At 37.5% G+C, this 18,784-nt stretch overlaps 1 protein-coding gene across 3 annotated transcripts in view; it reads left to right on the top strand.

The window, feature by feature from the left end:
• The first annotated feature begins 15,084 nt into the window (after positions 1-15,084).
• The window catches only part of LOC106876391 (uncharacterized), an 86,237-nt gene continuing 82,537 nt past the window's right edge, over positions 15,085-18,784 (top strand). Inside the window, exon 1 of one of the 3 annotated variants that reach the window (XM_089363063.1) lies at positions 15,085-15,262. The gene's annotated coding sequence lies outside the window, so the exon portion shown is untranslated. Of the gene's footprint in view, positions 15,263-15,747; positions 15,843-17,392 lie in introns of those variants that run through there. The other 2 variants (XM_089363064.1, XM_014924908.3) reach the window with 2 other exon arrangements.

Consider the following 18,784-nt stretch of genomic DNA (forward strand, 5'->3'; position numbering starts at 1 on the left):
GTTCTGAACTTCGATACTATTCTCAAGTTTTGGAATCTCTAAATAATTCTATATATTTGTATCAACAATTGTGCAATTGTGTATATTTATTTACCTACTCATTCATTATTATTTCTTTATTACAATGAGGGCTAGCTTGGTTGAAGAAGTTAGAATAAAGCAAACAAAAACATGTCTGAAATTTCTTGTGCTTATTGGAAAAATTAAATTGAAATAAGCAATTATCACCATCGTCGTCGTTTAAAATCCAGTTTTTCATGCTTGCATAGACCAGATTGAATCTGTTGCAGATTTTCTATTACTTGGTGCCCTACCTGTCACCAATCCTCCCCTGTCTCCAAGCAAGAGAATGTTTTCTATGATCAGACATGTTTTCCTTGGAAGATTGGAAATAAATAGCATCACTTGTATGCCGGTGGTGCTTATTTACAACCAACATGTTATGTTAAGACAAGAGTGCACACAAACATGCATATCATGTATATGTGTGTGTGTGTGTATTGACGGGCTTCTTTCAGTTTCTGTATATTAAATCCACTCACAAGGCTTTGGTTGGCCCAGGGCTACAGAAGAAGACATTTACTGTACAGTGGGATTGAACCTGAGACCATATATTTGGGAAGCAAGTTTATCAACCCTGAAAAGATGAAAGGCAAAATTGACCTCGGCAGAATTTGAACTCAGAACATAAGGACTGATGAAATGCTGCTAAGCAATTTGCTAGCAGAACTGTTAGCATGCTGGGTATATGAGCGACTTTATGAAAATTGTCACATGTTCTCTGTAGCGTGAAGGCTATTTATTCCTTACTAGAAGACTACATCACCAATTACACTAGAGGGTGCCTGCTGAAGTGCTTTTATCTATTTTTCTGATATTATTTTTTCTGTTTGTGTTACTGCTTTTGTATCTCTGCAAGATAATGGGTTAGTCACTTAGCGCTGACTGGAAATGTCCAATACATTGAGATGTTGCGCCTTGCTTCAGTATTTGCAATGAGAAATAACCCTGTGAATCAGATTATGAATTTACTGCAAATATTTTAATGTAAACAATATTATTATTATTATTGTTGTTGTCGTTGTTGTTATTCTGAAAGACTCTCAGATAGTTCTTAATTACTGGTTATTCTTTACTTGAAAGCAGGCAATAACAAATCACCAAAGGTTTCAAGTAGTGCCTTCTTCTGTGACTCAAAGAGACATTACTCTCCTTAGAATGCAAGCTGTACCCAACAATGCTGTCTTCTGGATCACCTCAAGCCTGACAGCAGCTCCACTATTCTTGATATGTTTTTCAAAGCCCCTGGAAACTGCTCCTAATGCTCCAATTACCACTGGTATCATCATTACTTTCCTCATGCCCCCTAACTTTCTTATCTCGTCCTGCTGTGGCTGGTATTTCTTTATCTTTCCTGTTTCCTTACATTTCACCCTCAAATCACCTGGTATTGCAACATCTATTATCTTCACTTCTTTTTCATCATTATGGATGAGCACAATACCTGGTTGTCTTGTCTCTATGACTTGGTTGCACTGCATATTAAAATCCCAGAGTATTTTGTAATGTTTGGTTTCCATTACTCCCTCTGTCTTGTGTTCATACCATTGTTTGGCTCTCTGGAGGTTCACTTTACTGCACAACAGCCAGTGGACATATCCGGCCACATTGTCATGACTCCTTTTGTATTTATGTTGTGTGAGCTTACAGCACTCACTAACAATATTACATGAGCTTGGCCCGGATCTCTTACACCATCCATCATATTCTCCTGATATTACACCATCCAACTACCACCTGTCTTTGTCTCTACAGGACTCATGGCAAGGAAACACATTTAATGATTTAGATGGAGTCAAAATGCATCTAGATAAAAAAAATTTTCTTCAAAACCAGTCAAATTTTATTCTGGTGGAATATTTAAATTGCCTGATAGATGGGCAAAGGTCATTAATAATAATGGAAATTATTTCATCGAATAAAATTTATTGAAAGGTCAATTATTTACATCCGTTTTTGCATAGTAAAACATGCTCAGAACTTTCCAGACAACCTAACGTGTGTGTGTGTGTGTGGGGGGGGGGGGGGTGAACATGTGCATTTAAATTCACACTCCCATATATATGGATAGCTATATTTCACAGGATTTGTGGTTTTTATTATAACATTGTGTGTGTGTGTGTACGTGCATCTGTGTGTGCATGCATGTGTATGTGCATCCCATGATTTATATGTGTTTAGATGTTTAGATCTTCATATTGTCCTTTATGTTAAAGGATATAGCTATGGCTTTAAATTCATTCCATTACTAAAATTTCTGAAAGCAAAACACTCTTCAGCCTGTTTCATTATGCTAAACCTTTTAATTAAGTATTTCATTTAACTTCAAAGTAAAGCACATTTGAAGAGCAACACTTGAACTAGTTCCATTAAAATTTCAATTACACTATCACTTGCCATAGTTAAGCACGACACTCAAACACAAAACGAATGGTGTTAAAGATGGATTATAAAGGATACACATTTTAAATGGTAATTTAAGACATAAAGCAACAACAGTCCCATTGAAATTGTAACAAGTGATACTTATCAGCTTCTATCTTATTCCTGTTTCTATTATTTGAGTTTGGCCATGCTTCAGTATAAGCAATAAGAAATGACTTTTGTAGTAAATTATGAATTTAATACAAAATATTTTAAGTAAACAAGTAGTGCCCACCTGTACACAGATATATATATATATATATATATATATATATATATATATATACTCATATATGCTGGGGCACCACATTGAAGGGTTTCAGTAGAATAGAAGGAGCCCCAGTACTATTTTCAAAAATTATTTAAAGTTTAATGCTTATTTTATCAGACTGTTTTGCTAAACTGCTAAATTACAGGTACATAAACAAACCAGCACCGGTTGCCAAGTGGTGGTGGTCGGAGACAAATGCAAATGCATGTGAGTGTACACACACTCACATACACACACACACATAATGGGCTTCCACATCGTTTCTGTCGACTAGATTTACTCGCAAGGCATTGGTCAACCCGGATCTATAGTAGAAAGACACTTGCCCAAGAAACTGCACAATGGGACTGAACCACGTGGCTGAAAAAGCAAGCTTATTAACCACACAGCCATGCTTGCACCTATTCTTATTCATACAATCATACCAACACCTTACATAAAAGTTTTAGCTGTTAGTTCAAGTGTCCTGTTTTAATAGCATAGCTACAGTAGTATTTTAATAACTAGCCTTTTGATAAGAAGCTATTTAAAAAGTTAATAGTCTATTCCAAATCCTAACATTATACATTTTCATATACGGCCCAACTATTATTATATGAGGTTGTGTAGCCGGATTGTGACGAAAGGCTATCGACATCACAGGAGTTTTACAATTGTACGTTTAGCTTTTCTCTACTTCTACACCTTTCATTATTTGAATGTGGAGGAGGGCTGTTAGAAGAACAATGTGCTCATGCCCACAGGAAACAAAGCAGTTACATATAATCCAGTATAATGAGTTCCAAGTAATTGAAACAAGACTCTGTGTGTGTGTGTGTGTGTGTGTGTGTGTGTGTGTGTGTGTGAGGGAATGGGAAGCACGCATAAAATCTTAATTGTTGAAGAAGATTTTAATCGTGATGTTAATGATGATGTCTAGATTAAAAATTTTTGAAAGTATATTTAATTAAAATCTTTCACTGTTCTATATTTTGGTTTCTTAAGGATCATCCCTATCTTAGTATTTCTGTCAATTTTATTATGAATAAGTGAGTCGTGGAATATTATTTTTCTCATTATTTTAAATTCTTCACACGTTCTCATCACATTTTTTGTTAAAGGGCAATAACCTTCATGAACGAAGCAAAATTAGAAAAACATATCCAGAATTATTTCCCTTTCCATGATAATCTTGGAAGTAACTATGCATTGTGTATGTATTGTTTAATCATGAATGTTGTGATATTAATTTAACCGTCAAAGTTGACTTCATTTTTTCCAGTCCAACACTGAAACATTTATTACTGGTGCATAAGATTGCATGCTGACCTACACAACGTTCAGGATTAGCAAACCCTAGTTAGGGTTTAGGGTTTTAGGGTTAGGGTTCGGGTTTTAGAGTTAGAGTTAGGGTTGGGGTTAGGGTTAGGGTTATGAGTTATAGGGTTTTAGGGTTAGGGTTAGGGTCATGAGTGAGGTTATGGCAAAAATAATCATAACCCTAACCGTAACCCTAAAACTAACCCGAACTCTAACCCTAAAACCCTAAAGCTAAAACCAGTACAAACACACGAACGATGTCATAAATAACAGTACGACGGATAGTTGTTGATGACAAACTACGGCACTAATTTTATTCAAGGGAAAAGATCCCATGTCTTTGTATTTTGAAAGTTTCTCCATTTCTTTTAGAGAAACGTTGTCATCTGCTGGTATTGATACATCAATTAGAACGCATTTTTTGGCACTATCATGCTATTAGCTGTCAGAAGTGAAAGTGCTCACTGCTAGTGAAGTATCTGTCTGTCTGCCTGCATGCCTGTTGCTGGCCTGTCGATTCTTTGGCTACTGACAGCTAATACCATGACTGGCCGGAGCGTGCTATATGTCTGTCTGTCTCTCTCTCTCTATCTATCTATCTATTACTCGAAAGTTCGCGCGTCCGTGCAGGGCTAGTCGTGAGTAGAAAACACAAATTTAATATAAAAACATATTTCCTGAAATTGCAAATTATTTAAAATATAAAAATATAATTTTCAACAGAGAGAATTTATCAAAATAGAAAACAAATGAAGTTTGAAGTTTAAAAATAATAGGATCGACCACTCACGACTAGCTAGCGCGGACGCGCGAACTTTCGAGTAATAGATAGATAGATAGAGAGAGAGACAGACAGACATATAGCTCGCTCCGGCCAGTCATGGTATTAGCTGTCAGTAGCCAAAGAATCGACAGGCCAGCAACAGGCAGACAGACAGACAGATACTTCACTAGCAGTGAGCACTTTCACTTCTGACAGCTAATAGCATGATAGTGCCCATTTTTTTCCTTCATGATTTCTGACAATCTTAGCTATTGACGAAAATTCTACCGTAGATATGTTGGAGGATTTCCGCGTTGGTGCAACATAACCACATTACCGGGATCATTGAGGGCGGAACAAAGTGTGTGTGTGTGCGCGCGCGTGTGTGTGTTGTATACTGTTTCCTTCATTAGTTCCTACACCATTTTTGATACAGATCGCCGGGAAAGAGAGAGAGAGAGAGAGAGAGAGAGAGAGAGAAAGAGAGAGAGAGAGTGTGCATGGCGGAAAAGGGGTAGTGCTTATATTGTAATGAATATATGTGTACGCATATGTCGTCAATGTCCAGCATGCATGTGTTGATAGTATGATGATGATGATAATGGTGGTGAGGATGATGAGGATGATGATGATAATGATGGTGATGATGATGATGAAGATGTGTGCGTGTATGTGTGTGCGTGTCTGTGTGAGTGCGCATGTGCATGTGCGTGTGCGTGTTGTCAATCACCAAACTTGTCAATCAGTCATATATGTCGCTGTCTGTCTGTTTGTATGCCAGCCTGTTTGTTTGTGAAAGTAAGGGTCGTGGGAACATCCCTGAGGCATGTCAAAGTGAAGAGATCAGATGAAACACAGAAACATATAATATATATACACCACGCAGTGTGCTGCATTTTATTGTTTGTTATATGAAGCAAATATCACTCCAATGCCAGACATTTATACGTAGATGGAGCTAACACCTATAAGTCAACATATTGTTGTTGTTGGCACTCCGTCGCTTACGACGTCGAGGGTTCCAGTTGGTCCGATCAACGGAACAGCCTGCTCGTGAAATTAACGTGCAAGTGGCTGAGCACTCCACAGACACGTGTACCCTTAACGTAGTTCTCGGGGATATTCAGCGTGGCAGAGTATGACAAGGCTGGTCCCTTTGAATTACAGGCACAACAGAAACAGGAAGTAAGAGTGAGAGAAAGTTGTGGTGAAAGAGTACAGCAGGATTCGTCACCATCCCCTACCGGAGCCTCCTGGAGCTTTAGGTGTTTTTGCTCAATAAACACTCACAACGCCCGGTCTGGGAATCGAAACCGCGATCCTATGACCACGAGTCCGCTGCCCTAACCACTGGGCCATTGCGCCTCCACGTGTATGCATATATGTAATATATGTATGCACACACACATATATATATATATATATATATATATATATATATGCATTTAATGTATGTATGTATGTATGTATGTGTGGATGCATATATGTATGAATGCACATATGTAGGTATAATTCCGTGACTGCTTCGCAACAAATTTGATTTGAGATTATGGGATGATGCAGTGTCTGATCAACTGCTGAACTTTGACATGCCTTTGTACACACACATACGCTCGCGCGCGCGCATAGTCGTAAACACTCAGAATTGTGTCAAACAGCATAAACTAATAAACTGGTACGTTCGCGCGCGCGCGAACGCACGCATACACGTACGTACGAACACACGCATACACATACATACACACAAGCACAGTTTTCCTCGTTGACAAATAAGCTCACTCTCCCTGTATATGTATCTATGTATTTATACATATCCACTTTTATAAGATGGGGAACCGTTTTGTATATATATATATATATATAGATATATATAGATATATATAAATTTGTTTACAAGATGTTTTCATATTTATATATCTATATATGTATGAATGTATCTATCATTCTATCTATCTACATCATACATATGCTCATTCATGTGAAGATGTTCAAAATGTGTCCATGTATATATATATATACATATATGTGTGTGTTTGTGCATGTGTGTGTGATGTTTACATGCTAGCATGTATATAGGTATATTTATGCGCGCACACACACGGACATACACACACACACACACACACACACAGCCGCCCTACCCTAACGTAAAATGATGCCAGTTCTAGTTACCATAACTGTTACATATGAAGACAACAAAACTGTACCGGGTTGTTCCCACGAGCTTTACTTTGACAAACATACTAGCAGACAGCAAGCGACATACTTAAGAACTGATCGGCAAGGCTGGTGATTGGTAAACACGCACATACACAAACATATAAGCATACATTCGTGACAATGCATTCGCACGTATACAGCCATTACAGTACAAAATGCTGCTCCTTTCTCCCGACCCAGCAAGTAAAGAAAAAATAATTCGCTCATGCACACGTATAGTGGTTACAACACACATATGCATAGATATTACTATATGTACATACATGTATAAAGATATTACAATGCTTATATACACACACACAAATGCAAGTTTGCATAAAGATATTACAATACACTCGCACACTGAGTAACATTCTTACATGCAAACATTACGAACACTAGCGTAGCTAGAGTGTGTGCCGCCCAGGGCGGCCCTTCCGTTTGCCGCCTCCGGATCCCACAAAAACACATATTGCTTACAGCAAACCCCAAAGTGCCGCCCGGGGGAGGAGCGACCCTACCACCACCCCGTAGCTATGTTAGTGATTATAAAACTCACATCGATACGTTATAAACAAGACACTGGCACTCCATCGGTTACGATGACGAGTGTGCCAGTTGATCCGATCACCGGAACAGCCTGCTCGTGAAATTAACGTTTAAGTCGCTGAGCACTCCACAAACCCGCAAACCCTTAACGTAGTTCTTAAGAAGATTCAGCGTGACACAGAATGTGACAAGGCTGGCCCTTTGAATTACAGGCACAGCTCACTTTTACCAGCTGAATGAACTGGAGGAACGTAAAATGGAGTGTCTTGCTGAAGGACACAACGCGCCGCCAGGAATTGAACTCACAACCTTACGACCATGAGCCGAATGCCTTAACCCACTAAGCCACGCACCTTCGCTATAAACAGGCATTACAAGATACAAATACCCATACTCACAAACAAACGCAACCGTACACCTGCATGGAAACATTACTAAACTCACACACACACACACTCAAACATCTTCTCAGTAGTGTGTCTTTTCATTGATTTTGGTGATGTCTACTGTTTTACAATCTTTGATATTAAAAAAAAACCCAACGATAGAGAGTCGAGCAGGCTGCTAGACCTGCTGAAAACGCAAACAAATCCAAATTACAATTGACCGTCTTAAAAAAAGGACACATTCAATAATCTAGTCCTATATACTGCTAATAAAGATGGGATGGTCACCAGTGAATTGCACTTGAACATAAAGTTGCTTAATCCTGATTGTTCTGGGACTAAACACAGCAATAAATAGCTTTAATAATAGCAGAGATGAACTGTAATAATACTACTAGTAATGAAAGAGAAGACAAACAGATATGCAGGAAATTGGATTGTATGTGGAGATAAAAGCAAGAATGAGTCATATATCATTTTTCATTTTATTTCCTACCTGCCAACAAAAATAAGACCTCTTCTTATCTTATTGGTAGAATACAGTCATAATAATTAGACAGTGCGTAGTTTGTGAATTCAAGTTAAAATTGGACAGAATTCAAAAATAACTAAATGTAGCAGATATCAATTTACAACACCAATGAAAGAAGAGTTTACATAAAAATTACTAATGTGAATGTAATACTAGGAAAGTTAGATAATTTGTGTTGTAAAAAAGTGTTGTGGAAAATGCGTGTATATATTTTGATATTTTTAAAGTCTGGTAATGTGTGTAGAAATGTTAAGACATTTTCTTGATTGCAAAGTCAAAATTCTACATGCAAAAAATTGGCAACAATCAAGGTAGTCGTAAATAATGCCCGTGTTTTTAAGTGCTAGAAGTTATTCTGAAAAGACCGAAAACGAAAAAGCTAACTACTAGCTATACGATAAGTAGGAAATTAGATGATTGCACAGATGAAAACAAGAATGAATTATTTATAACTTTTTCCTTTGGTTTTCTACAAATCAATAAAAAGTAGACCGCTTCCGACGTTGTTGGTAGAATAAAATCATAATTACACAGCAATTGGTTTGTTTGGGGTTAATGAGCATAAATTTACCCATCATTCGCAGTGGTCAAACAGCGTTCTTATACGCCATCTCTAGTGTTTCAATGTCCTTACACTCTATTACTAAATTCATGTTGATCTTATTTAAGCCCAACAGTCCTTTTTACAGTTTTTCCTTTTGGGTTTAGCAAAACCCCTCCTTCTTAGGCTAATTAGTCACTGACGACCCGACCACTGCCCTAGATCATATGTTACCAGCAGCACAACCTGGAGAGAAAGAGAGAGAGTGTGTGTGTGTGTGTGGGGGGGGGGGAATGAGAAAGAAAGAGAGAGGAAAGGAGTGAGGAGGGGAGGGAGAGAGAGAGATGGTACTTCTACAGTTCCCTGATAAATATCTATGCAGCGCTGGCTGTAAATACGACAACAGCAGAAGCAGACCACATTTTCGTATGATCACAGTTCTGATATAGTCGATCGTAATAAGGTTCAGTAAATTCCTGGTGCTTATCTTATTAACCGGAGTGGGTGATAGTAGTGGGATGGAGTGAGGAGAAAGGTGAAGTCAGCACCAACGAAGTTTAAACTTAGAATGTAGAGAAACACAACTGATTGCTGTAAGGCTTTAAAACCGACGCCGTCTCTGCAGTATCTTTGCCATCGCAACAACAACAATACTGACATAAACAGAAAGGGAATCAGGAATTTGAGAAGCAAATGGAATCACTCATTATTTTACTGGTACGTATTTTATCGACCATTGAAAGGCGACGGGCTGTGTCGAGCCCGGTAGTGTGGGAACTCAGAACTTGGAGGAGAGTGACTAAATACGGCAAGGTATCTTGGAACTGCACGTACCCTCTGCAGGGGTCTCGAAATCTGAATGAAACGTGTTATCTTAATCCTCTGGTTGTACACAGCAGACACTTCGTTACATTCTCCAGCGAAAATGTTGTGTTAAGTAATAATAATAATAATAATCCTTTCTACTATAGGCACAAGGGCTTGAAATTTGGCGGGAGGGGGCCAGGCGATTTGATCAACATCAAGCTGTACACCTATGTTTCGTCATCTGTTATACTATTCGAGACATTTCCATCAGTATTTGAACAATAAAGAACGCTCTCGACTAACAGTGATTAGGTACTCTTTTTCTACTGTCAACAATCGCAGCACAAATTTTGCAATAACGCGAAATATCTTCAAATTTTTCTTTTAAAACATGTAGCTCAAATTTTTAAAGATATTTACAGCTCTTTAAACTTGAAAAACTGTCAGGCGAGGATTTTCGCAGATCACAACACTCACTTTTTAATTTAATTTGTCATGGGAAATCAATCGTATTTAGTGAATACTCTTCTTGAGCTGGTCTAACTCATGACACTGCGTACAGCTCAAACAATCCTCCCTATAGAAAAGTCTCTGTATAAGCTTTTTTGCAATTTGAAACTGAATTCCATTCAAAAAAGATTGTTCTTTCAAATCCTTCCTTGTTCAACTTATGACTAATCGCTAAATGCGAAACATATAAGTTCACTGCAGTACAAATAGATTAATGACTGACATGACGTGATGTAGCTATTGTAAGACTCAAAGTTATTCATACATAGCATTGCAGTCGCGAGCTCATTGTAATGGCTGGTTGGCGCACTGTTTTAGAGGTTCGCTTTCATTTTGGCAGAACTCGTTTTTCATTATTGTTGTTACTACTGTTGTTATTTTCATTGGCGTCCCCCTATTTGATGTTGTCGAAATTACTGTTGCTTCTAGTGTTGTGTAATGTTGAAATGCTGAATGACTTGAAAGCAAAGGAGACTATTCTTATATATTTCGTGGGAGTTGTTCCCCAGTAGGCAAACGCTACTCCTAGAAATTCTTTGTCATGTGACCCAAACCAACTTTCGTCTGTACGTCTATCTATATATCTATCGCGGGTGTGTGGTATGAAGTTTGCTTCCGAACCACGTGGTTTCGGGTTTAGTCCCATTGTGTGATACCTTGGGCAAATGTCTTCTACTATAGCTTTGGGCCGACTAAAGCCTTGTGAGTGGATTTGATAGACGGAAACTGAAAGAAGCCTGTCACACACAAACACATGTATATGTGTGTGTTCGCTTTTCGCCCACCACTGGTATTGAATTGTTTGTGTCCCGTAACTCAGAAGTTCGGTAAAGGAGACCGATAGAATAAATACCAAACTTTAAAAAAGTTTTTTTTTTTAATCAATACTGGGTTCAATTTGTTCGGCTAAATCCTTCAAGTCAGTGCTTCAACATGGCCGCAGTCCATTGACTGAAATAAGAGACACACACAGACGTTAATGTATTTGTTTTGCAAGATTCCTGATGTGAAATCGAGTGTTGAAATATTGTTATATTTGGTGACGGTCATATTTTTTTTTTGCCAATTCACCATGCGCACTATACTTTTTCTTCACTTCGGCTTTATTATTACATCCGCCTTAGCGAAGGCGGAGGTATTGTTTTCAGTCGCTTTTGTTTGTTTGTTTGTTTGTCTGTGGACAAGATATCTCGAGGACCGCTGGATGGATTCGGACGAAACTTTCAGGGATGTTTGGCCTCGTGACTGGCACGAAGTGATTAGATTTTGGTACCGGACAAGGATTCTGGATTACTTTTCCATTTTTTAAACTTAATTTTTGAGATCGGTCGGGTTCATTTTTGTATTCTCGTTTGTGAGAGCAGTCGAGAAAGCCGCAAGAAAGCACATTTTTGATATATTGACAGGAGAGATAATCGCCTCACAGCGAAGCTAGATCTCTATACTAGACTGGTTTCGCTTGAAAATTACAAGCTCATCAGTAGTGACTACTCAATCGCTGGATGGTTTGGCTAAATATAGACTGTCAGTACACACACATAGGCGCAAGAGTGGCTGTTTGGTAAGAAGCTTGTTTTTCAAGGCGACGAGCTGGCAGAAACGTTAGCGCGCCGGGCGAAATGCTTAGTGGTATTTTGTCTGCAGTTACGTTCTGAGTTCAAATTCCGCCGAGGTCGACTTTGCCTTTCATCCTTTCGGGGTCGATAAATTAAGTACCAGTTACGCACTGGGGTCGATGTAATCGACTTAATCCCTTTGTTTGTCCCCTCTGTTTAGCTCCTTGTGGGCAATAAAGAAAGAAATAAGAAGCTTGTTTTTCAACCACATGGTTCCGGGTTCAGTCCCACTACCTGGCAACTTGGGCACGTGTCTTCTACTATAGCTTCGGGCCGACCAAAGCCTTGTTAGTGGATTTGGTAGAGGGGGGGATATATATGTGTGTGTGTGTGTGTGTGTGTGTGCGGTGGGGATCCAGGATTTTTTGGGGGTGTTGCCCAAAAGTTTCGCAAAAAAATACTCTTTTAGGTGGGAATCGCAATTCGTAACAAATGGACACATTCGTATGTATTCTAACTTTGTTGTAGCAGACCATATGCATAAGAAACAATAATGCTGCGACAACTGGTGGAAATAAAATAACGGCTGGAAAGGGTGTTGTCCGGGCAACTAAGGAAACACCCTGCATATATACATATATATATACACACACACACACATATCACATGATCGACCAGACTATCGGATGTTGTTATACATCGTTGGTCACAATGCATTTTAAGGCGAACAAGCCAACATTCTACACTGATAGGAAAGTTAGTCCGTTGCAGGGTTATCCATTTACAGCCGAATAGACTGGAGCAACGCGAAATGAAGTGTTTTGTTCAAGAATACAATGCACCAGCCAGTCCGGAAATCGAACCTGCGATATAGCGATCGTGAGTGCAACACCCTAGCCACTACGTTTCTGTATGTATGTATGCATGCATGGCAGAGTGGTTAAGAAGCTTGCCTTCCCAACCATGTGGTTTCGCTTCCATTCCTACTGCACAGCACCTTGGGTAAGTGACTTCTAGCATAGCCAAGGGCCGACCAAACCCTGGTGAGTGGATCTGATAAACAGAAACTAGAAAACTACGGTGTATGTGTGTGTGCGCGCCTATGCTTTGGTTGCAGACCGAACATCATCGTGAAAAACACGCCTGGCCATGGGGAAATATTACCTTACCCGGAAACAGTTGTGGACATCCGGCCGTATAAAATCTGCTTCAACCAAATTCCGTCTGACCCATGCAAGCATGGAAAAGTAGACGTTAGACGACGATGATTTTATATAAACGTAAACGAGCAAGACAAATGAAAAGATGGGATCTACATCTAGCATAATGGATGTCCACTTAGTGGTCATCCCTCTTATATGTATGTAATATAATTTTTCTGAATCTTCAGATTTTTCAATATGCTACGCCACTCGTTTTAAATTGCTATTAATCAAATTAATATTCAATTTTTCACCTTTTATATATATATATATATATATATATATATATATATATATATATATGTATAAAGCACGTGTTCTAAGTTTCGCCTACACACACGTATAAGGTATGGGGGAAGTGAAAGAGGTGCGACTGTGCGGTAAAAAGCTTGCTTCCCAACCACATGGTTCCGGGTTCAGTCCTACTGCGTGACACCTTGGGCAAGTGTCTTCTACTACAGCCTCGAGTCGACCAAAGCCTTGTGAGTGGATACATATATGTGTGTGTGTGTGTGTGTGTGTATGTATTTGTGTGTCTGTCTTTGTCACCCCACCGTCGCTTGACAACCGCTGTTGGTGTGTTTACGTCCCCGCAACTTAGCGGCTCGGCCAGAGAACGATAGAATAAGTATTAGGCTTACAAAGAATAAGTCCTGGGGTCGATTTGTTCGACTAAAGGCGGTGCTCCAGCATGGCCGCAGTCAAATGACTGAAACAAAAGAATAAAAGAATATATATATGAGTGTGCGTGTCTGTGTGTATTCTCTCATCATCGCTTGACAACCGGTGTTGGTGTGTTTATGTCCCCGTATCTATAACGGTTCGGCAAAAACTACCGATAGAATAAGTACTAGGCTTAAAAAATAAGTCCTGGGGTCGATTTGTGACTAAAACCCTTCAGAGCGGTGCTGCAGCATGGCTGCAGTCAAATGTCTGAAGCATGTAAAAGAATGTATGTGTGTGTGTGTGTGTGTGCGCGCGCGCCTATTAACAGTGATCAGAAAGAGTGAGAGGATGCGATAAAAGGACAGATAGAAAGCGTTTAACAATATTTTTAGTGCCCTGTTGGAGAAAAAGTGCGATAAGGAAACGGATAATAGCGATCCATCAGTTATTCCACCGTCAGCACTGAAAGAGAGTCTACTTGATCGCTCAACCTGCTAGAAATAGCAGCCAAATCTCCTTCATATCACCCCCACCAGATAGATTTAAAGAAAGGACATGGAATGATGTAGTCCTGGACAGAAACCTCTATAAGAAGATGGTCAGTACTGGAATGCATGTTATGCTAGTTTAGTCCGAATGTAAACTTTATTGAAATAAAGTTTATATTCGGACTAAACTATTATACATATTGTTTGTTTTATTTACCAATAAGAGAAGCTCTACGTAATCACTCAAATTGTTAGAAACAGCAGCCAAATCTCTCCCAAATTACATCCAACAGTTTTTAATACAAATGGCATAGTCACTACTGCAATACTATTGATGATAAGTCAACTCGATCAAGTCGAATTTGTAGCTAAACAACAATAGTACCTACAGCAGCGAAAAGGTGTAAGAGCGAGTGGATAAACCATTTAATTTGTCGCTTGGTAAACAACTACCACCAACACCACTACAAACATTATTATCATCAATATCAACAACAGCAATAATTTCGCCAACACCACTAAACGATTTGATCAGACACACACACACACAACTTTCAACAAGTGGCTAAATATATATTGCGCTGATCGCTTTTTCTCTCTCTCCCTCACACACACACACACATATATGATATTAATAATATTAATTATAATATATCCATTTTTCATAAAACATGTCACTAATACATATATTTACATAAATCTGAAAAAAGAACCCCAACCCAAAAACAACCATGCGATAGGCCATGGAAGTTGATAGCTCTCCACATAGTAATAGGGAAAAGGAAGAGCGTGGGAAAATGCGACAGTATTTCTCTCTCCTAAACTTTTAGTGTGAAGCAAAATAAAGCTGCTTGTCAGTGACATGGGTTTAAAGAGGCCACCCTTTTCACAGTGATTTATCTGGCTCTACACTACTTGTTCGACAGCACCTCTAACTACTGAGCCCTCACATTTTTACTCACAAACATTTCTCGCAGGCCTCTTTTTTTAATAATATATACTCAAATATGTGAGTATATAGAACTTCTTTTATACATTACGTTCGACTTGTATAGAACTTTTATACGTACACACACGCACACATATATATATATACACATTCAAATGAAAAACATATAGGTATTTATATTACATTGTACACTCATTTTCACAGCCGTACTTTTAGATTAGTATTGTACAGATCTACAGAGGAACATACAAATTTCGATTTTTATATATAAACATACATATATAACCCTTTATACATATATATACATAGGCATTTGTTTTTCTCTCCATAAATCTATCTATCTATACACACAAACATACACATATATCCTTTTGACACACACACAAATATATATATATTGTTTTATATATATATATATATATATATATATATATATATATATATATAAAACAAGCCTTTAAATATGCTTACATTTAAATACATACACACACATTAATGTATACACATTCATAAATATATTTATATACAAGCATATAAGTCATGCATCGATGTACATTGAACACACGAGACTTGAGTCTAGTCTATTCATTTACATAAGTTACATTCTATAAACATATTTTTAAAGTTGACACATTAACAAGTGAGTACATTTTTACTTTTTCTTTTCTCATCCTCTTCGCTCTCGTTTTGTCTACTCGTTCGTTCGCACACATCGGAACTGTTGCACTTACATTGCTGTTAATAATTCATATGAGAAAGGTATGAATGCTAAAACACTTCATGCCTTACATAAAAAAAATCATAATTTAAACCCAGTTTAAAGGACTAAAATTGTACGTTGAAGAAATGACAACAAAATTCCACAAAGATTGTGCTCCCTGACGAGTTATCGATGTCCCAGGAAAGGATATTGAGCGATCGATAAAATACAATACCAGAATTAATTATATACACTGCCCTCAAGAAAAATGTTTGGTAGCTCCTTGGTCCAAAGAAGAACAATATTCTTTTTAACTTCGTGGCAAACCGAAATCACTGATTGTTTCAATTTCCAGGTGGTAACCTACCATTTCACTGACGTTACGAATACTCCTTGAAAACAGCATGAATGTCACACAGTCTCACTTCATCTTTTACGAACAAGTGCAAAACTTTGTGCCTTTCTAAAAACCTCATAAAGAACTTGGTAAACTGAGTCCCCAAATTGCATTTGAAAAGGCATGAAAGTGACAACATTCCATTTTCTCATCGTCTTTCGTTTAAAAATTTGAAGAGATCGTGTGTTTAGTGACTCCCACCCCAATCTATATTCATGTCATTTTTGGAACGAACGAATTGGTGAAATTCAGTTTCAATTCTCAGTTGGAACCACTTCACATCACTCACAGCCAACGAATACTCTCTCTCTCTCCCGACCTAACAACTAATATATCTCGGACATCTATTGGTAAAAAAAAAATTTTTTTTTTTTTTAAATGTAATGCAAGTCTGCGAGCTGGTTTCGATACCCAGTTGACGCTTCATCATTTCACTTGATTTCATTTACCTTAATCATCTGTGATAACGAATGAATGAATTAACATCACAACTTCCTTTTTTATTCACTAAAAGAAAATAAGCTGGAAACATGATATGACAATTATTATTACTTATTAAAACAATTGCATTGTTGTAAGCAGAGTTTTGGGGTTTGTTGCACTATATCCTCTCAGATATGTCTATTAACTTTGGTTAAGTCCTTAACTGATTATATATATATATATAAAATGCATTACGCGTGAGATGTGCCAGAAACGTCAAACATTTCGAAAAACTTTATTTAGAATAATGTATTGACTAATTAATGTACAGTATATTTCAGACAGAAAACGTTTTCTTGACTTGTATGTATAAATTTGCTTCAAGTGAGAAACTAGAGAGAAAGAAAAAGTAAACTAGGACATTTGCCCGACCTTATTTTACATACACAATAACATCTACACCCATTGATATAAACAAGTTCATTTAACATGGTATTATGTATAACAGCTTAAGACGTCCTAAGACTGACTAAACCTTCTGCTTCTCTGGCATTCCTTAATATTATCCCCCTTCTCTTCACACTTTAAAGCAGGACATTTTTAAAAAAAAGTCTTGTGACGGAGAAATATATATATATATATATATTTTTTATTTTTTTTATGTGTATGTGTGTCCGCCCTCGACGCGTCGTCTCTACGATCACATCAAATTTCGAGTAAATCAAACCAGTTCTCTTCGTTTCTGTCTCGAATACCCTTCAGAGAAAGGCATGATCACTTCAACTTCCCATTTTCTTTTTTTCGTATGACTCTGGAAGGCTTTTTGGTCGTCACTAGCCGTTTCATATCACTTGTCCTTCAATGCAATTTGGGAATGAAATGGACTTTTCCGAACATCTCATTTACCACATTTCTGTGTTATCTAGTCAAAGGAAACCAGTCTGTTAAAGGCGTGCAGGTTTCGATTCTCAATTGAAATCTAAGTTGCTACACAATGTTGAAGGAAAGTTTGAACATCATACAATCTTCTCCCCTTATAAATTTATAACTGTTTACTTAATATTTCTGTTATACACACACACACACACACACACACACACACACACACACACATATATATATATAAATTTTACATTTCTGGATTGGAATATTGATGCTCAATATTGTTCAGATCGAACCCTCAGTCATGTGAGATGTCACCCCTTACGTCAAGTTGCAAGAGCAGCAGCAGCTCGTTACAACGGCCATCCTCATTTGAAATTAACGTGTACTGTTTTTCTCCTTTACTCATACACACCTGTTGTATACCCATCATACAGGTAGTGCAAACGTTTTCAGGCACAAAAATCGGTTATATAAAATTTTAAAAAGAAAGGAAAAATAAAACCCTTTGAAAACTATGTTAACTTAAGAATTCATATAGAATTTAGGACAAGTGTTTACCTGAATTAAAAATTTGAAAGTAAACCTTAACAAAAATCACCTCACATCGTTACTGAGAGAGAGAGAGAAAGTAGCAATGAACCACTTTGTTTTTTAAGGAAAGTTTGTATTTTCTTCACTATTTGGAGTAGTATATTTCAAATTACTTATTGACAACTTATTAACATTCTTCCGACAAAACTTTTTAAATATTTTAAAGCAAACAAGTTAAAGGTTTATACACCCAGAGCATATATTATATATCTCAATTATCTTTTTTCTCGAAGAAACTAGCAATTATTGATATTATGTTACAATCTGGTTTGTTTTGGCAATGTTTGAGAGCCAGATATAATACCTGTTGACTTAGAAAAGTGAATCAAAGTAGAAGACAAGAAGATAATTTATCAACGTACTGGTTTGAAATATAAAAAAAAGATACAAAACAAAAAGTTTAATTTAGAAATTTTTGAAAAACATATCAGTTTTATGTATTCATTTAAAAGTGAAGAAAAAAGAACAGACAGCAATACCAAAATAGCTTGGCATTTTAAAACCTATTTCACATCCACTGGGATTAAGGAATTTTGATAATTTTAAAATCGAGTGGAATAAAAAAATAACAAACAAACCCTCAAAC

Source organism: Octopus bimaculoides, chromosome 14 (assembly GCF_046866305.1).
Source record: "Octopus bimaculoides isolate indiv1 chromosome 14, ASM4686630v1, whole genome shotgun sequence".
In the NCBI taxonomy this organism is placed as follows: domain Eukaryota; kingdom Metazoa; phylum Mollusca; class Cephalopoda; order Octopoda; family Octopodidae; genus Octopus; species Octopus bimaculoides.